The sequence below is a fragment of the Triticum urartu genome, chromosome 1A (genome assembly GCF_056163025.1).
Source record: "Triticum urartu cultivar PI428250 chromosome 1A, HENAU_Tu73, whole genome shotgun sequence".
NCBI lineage: Eukaryota > Viridiplantae > Streptophyta > Magnoliopsida > Poales > Poaceae > Triticum > Triticum urartu.
The window spans coordinates 335,167,977-335,173,057 of NC_141873.1; positions in this window are offsets into that span (position 1 = coordinate 335,167,977).

Below are 5,081 nucleotides of genomic sequence, written 5' to 3' on the forward strand. Positions count from 1 at the left end.
ATCTTAAACGAGAGTTGTATAGCAAGACATGATCACCTACATTAAACTCACACTTTTGTATCATTTTGTCATGCCATCTTTTAACTTTTTCCTTAAACAACTTGGCGTTCTCATAATCTTGAGTTCTCCATTCATCAAGCGATCTAATGTCAAATAACCTCTTCTCTCCGACAAGTTTGAAGTCATAGTTGAGCTCTTTGACTGCCCAATGAGCTTTATGTTCTAGTTCAAGAGGTAAGTGGCATGCTTTTCCATAAACCATTTTATATGGAGACATACCCATGGGGTTCTTATAAGCAGTTCTATAAGCCCATAATGCATCATCAAGTTTCTTAGACCAATTCTTTCTAGATCTATTAACAGTCTTTTGCAGGATCAATTAATTTCTCTATTGCTCAATTCTACTTGATCGCTAGACTGCGGGTCATATGGAGATGCAATTCTATGGTTGACATCATATTTAGCAAGCAATTTACGGAAAGCACCATGAATAAAATGTGAACCACCATCAGTCATCAAATATCTAGGGACTCCAAACCTCGGAAAAAGAACTTCTTTAAGCGTCTTAATAGAGGTGTTATGATCAACACTACTAGTTGGAATAGCTTCTACCCACTTAGTAACATAATCAACAGCAACTAAAATATGTGTATACCCATTAGAGGAAGGAAAAGGTCCCATATAATCAAAACCCCAAACATCAAATGGTTCAATAACAAGTGAATAATTCATAGGCATTTCCTGACGTCTACTAATATTGTCAATTCTCTAACATTCATCACAAGACAAGAGAAACTTGCGAGCATCCTTGAAGAGAGTAGGCCAATAAAAACCAGATTGCAATACCTTGTGTGCGGTTCTATCTCCATCATGGTGTCCTCCGTAAACCTTGGAGTGACATTTCAGAAGGATCTGTTCCTGTTCATGCTTAGGTACACAATGTCTAATAACACCATCTACTCCTTTATAAAGGTATGCGTCATCCCAAAAGTAATGTCTTAGATCATGGATTTTTTTCTTTTGCTGGTATGTGAAACTAGGTGGTATAAATTTAGCAACAATGTAATTAGCATAATCAGCATACCATGGAGTATTACGAGAAGCATTTATGGCATCTAATTGCTCATCAGGAAAGCTATCATCAATAGGCAGTGGGTCATCAAGAACATTTTCTAACCTAGACAAGTTGTCTGCAACGGGGTTCTCAGCTCCCTTTCTATCAATAATATGCAAATCAAATTCTTTCAGCAAGAGAACCCATCTAATAAATCTAGGTTTAGCATCTTTCTTTCCATTAGATATTTAATAGCAGCATGATCAGTGTGAACAGTTACTTTGGAATCAACAATATAAGATCTAAAGTTGTCACAAGCGAAAACAACTGTTAAAAATTCTTTTCCAGTAGTGGCATAGTTTCTCTGGGCACTATGTAGAGTTTTACTAGCATAATGAATAATTATCAACTCTTTGTCCTCGAACAGCACCAAGAGGATAATCACTAGCATCACACATAATTTCAAAGGGTAAATTCCAATCAGGTGGTTGAACAATAGGTGCAGAAATCAAGGTTTTATTAAGTATTTCAAATGCTTCTACACAATCATCATCAAAAACAAAAGGAACATATTTTTGCAAGAGATTAGTGAGAGGCCTAGAAATTTTAGAGAAGTATTTAATAAACCTCCTATAGAAACCAGCATGACCAAGGAAACTTCTTATACCTTTGATATCTTTAGGACACGGCATCTTTTCAATAGCATCTACTGTAGCTTTATCAACTTCAGTACCTCTTTCAGAAGTTTTATGCCCCAAGACAATACCTTCATTAACCATAAAGTGGCACTTCTCCCAATTCAAGACAAGATTAGTTTCTTCACATCTCTGCAAAACCCAATCAAGGTTGCTTAAGCAATCACCAAAATAAGTTTCGTAAACGGAGAAATCATACATAAAAACCTCAACAATGTTTTCACAAAAGTCAGAGAATATAGCAGTCATATATCTTTGAAAGGTAGCTGGTGCATTGCATAACCCAAAAGGCATATGTCTATAAGCAAAGGTACCGAAAGGGCAAGTAAAAGTGGTCTTTTCTTGGTCCTCTTTTGACACAGGTATTTCAGAAAAACCAGAGTAACCATCTAGAAAGAAAAAATGTGTATTTCTGGACAATCTTTCTAGAATTTGATCAATGAAAGGTAGAGGGTAATGATCTTTTCGAGTAGCTTTGTTTAATTTGCGAAAATAAATTACCATTCTATAACCTGTAACAATTCTTTATGGGATCACTTTATTCTTATCATTAGGAACAACAGTAATACCTCCCTTCTTAGGGATACAATGAACATGACTTACCCATCTACTATCAGCAATAGGATAAATTATACCTGCTTCCAGAAGCTTTAGTATTTCATTTCTTACCACTTAAGATCATCAAGAGTATATCCAATAGAAGCACGGTGCTTCTTCAGAGTTTTCAATAATCTCTTTTCTTCATGCTCTGAAAGGATAGCCCTAATAATAATAGGATATATCTTCTTTTCATGAAGATAAGCATATTTCAAACTATCAGGTAATTGTTTAAGCTCAAACATGGGATCACCCTTGGGTGGAGGAGGATCTCCAAAGATTTCAACAGGAAAATTGTGTTTCAAAAGATACATTTGGTTAAACAAGATTTCATCTAATTCCTTCCTTTCATTCATAAACATATCATTTTCATGGTCTAGCTAATATTGTTCTAAAGGATCGGTAGGAGGCATGACAGTAGAAGCAAGACCAATAATTTCATCCTTACTAGGCAATTCCTTGTCATGAGGTTGTCTACGAAATTTAGAGAAATTAAAATCATGAGACACATCCCCAAAACTGACAGTAACAATTTCTTACTCGCGGTCTATCTTAGCATTAACAGTGTTCAAGAAAGGTCTACCAAATATAATGGGAAAAAAGTCATCTTGTGGAGAACCAAGAACTAGAAAATCAGTAGGATATTTTTATTTTCCCACACAAGACTTCAACATCTCTAACAATCCCAATTGGTGATATAGTATCTCTATTAGCAAGCTTAATAGTAACATCAATATCTTCTATTTCAGCTGGTGCAATATCATTCATAATTTCTTGATATAAAGTAAAATGAATTGCACTCACACTCGCACCCACATCACATAATACATGATAACAATGATCTCCTATTTTAATAGAAATAACAGGCATGCCAACAACAGGTCTATGTTTATCTTAATCATCGGGTTTAGCAATTCTAGCACCTTCATCATAGAAATAAATAACATGCCCATCAATAATATCGACCAAGAGATCTTTAACCATAGCAATACTAGGTTCAACTTTAATTTGTTCAGGGGGTGTAGGTGTTCTAGTATAACTCTTACGAACCACGGTTGAAGCTTTAGCATGATCATTTATCCTAACAGAGAAAGGTGGTTTTTCAATATAAGCAGTGGGAACAACAGGACCAACATTATAAGTAATAGTTTCTTCTTCAACTTTAATAGGTTTCACTACTTTCACTTTAGTGGGAGGATGATATTTAAACCACCTCTCCTTGGGGAGATCAACATAAGTAGCAAATGATTCACAAAAAGAATCTACTATCTCAGAGTCAAGTCCATATTTAGTGCTAAATTCACGAAAAGCATCGGTATCCACAAAAGATTTAACACAATCAAACTTAAGGTTTATACCTTACTCATTACCTTCGTTGAGTTCCCAATCTTCAGAGTTGTGTTTAATTATTTCCAATAAATCCGATTTGAATTCAATAGTGTTCTTCATAAAAGAGCCCCTCAACCTATGACCTGTTAAAGTAATAAAATGAAACTAAAAGAAGATAAATAAAAACAAATTAAAAAAGTAAATAAACCTCCCCCCCTCAACCTGGGCCACTTGGCCAGCCAGAACCAGCCAGGCCGACCCAGCTGCCCACCTCCCCGTTGTCTTCTTCCCCGCTATAGAGGAAGGGGATCATGGCCTCTGTCGATAACCGCCGCGGCCCCGGTCGTCGCCGTGGCGGCCATCCGCCGCTCCCCGACCACCTATAAGGACCTCGAGCCTCCCTTGGAACCCTAGACTTCCACCTCTTCGTCCCCGCGCCGCTCTCTCCCCTGTTCTCGCATCATCCCGCCTCGGCCGTCGCCATGACCGACCACGCCCGCACGCTCAACATCATCCCCGTCGCCGGAGACTACGCCGTGAGCACCGCCTGCCTCCCCTGCTTCGCCTACGGCCATGGGATTGAGCCCAACACCTCTGCATCACTGGGGACCATCGTCGTCGTCCTTTGCAACCTGCCGGTGACTCGCTTCGAATTCGCCGCCTGTGCTGCTCCTAAGCTACTCACCGAGCTTCCTTATGCTCCCTAGGTGAGCAGCCGTGTCACCCTTTTCCCCCTATGTTTCTTCCCGTCGCTGTAGTGACCGCGTCGCCCTCCGCCCTCGTCACGCCCAGGCCGCGCCCTCCTTCCCTGATAAGATGTGCATCCGCTCGCACCTGCCCCTCGACGACTCCCCGCCTTTCCCCTCGCTCTTGACGACGTAGGCCGCCGCCCGGCCTCCCCTGCTCGGAGCTGCGCTCGTCACTCCTTACCCGCGCTCACCGGTGCTCCGGCCACCGCTTGCAGCTTCTGCTCTGCTCCGCTGCCCCGCATCACATCCTCCTCCCCTAACCCATCTGGCTCCCTGCTCCTCTGCCACCTGCGGCGCCCCAGTGGGTAATCCGCCGCCCGCGCGCGCCAGGTCACGGTTGTTCGCCTGGCGCCCCGCACCCTCTCACCCTCGCGCTGGTCGCTACACGCCACCGTCGCTGCTACTGCCGTGCCCCTGCATTCCGCCTCCACCCGCTGCTCCCCGCCGCATCGCCGCCCCGCACCGCTTCCCCCGCGCCACCCCATCATGCCGCTCGGCTCGCCGCCGCCCTGCGCCCCGCCGGCAACCGCCCTCACCCCGCGCCCATCCCCTGCGCCTGGGCGGCGGGCTTCGCCTCGCGCGCGCCCGCTACACTGCTGCCCGCTTTGACCTCCCTAGGCCACTGACCCAGGGGCCCCACGCACCTTTTTCAAAAAA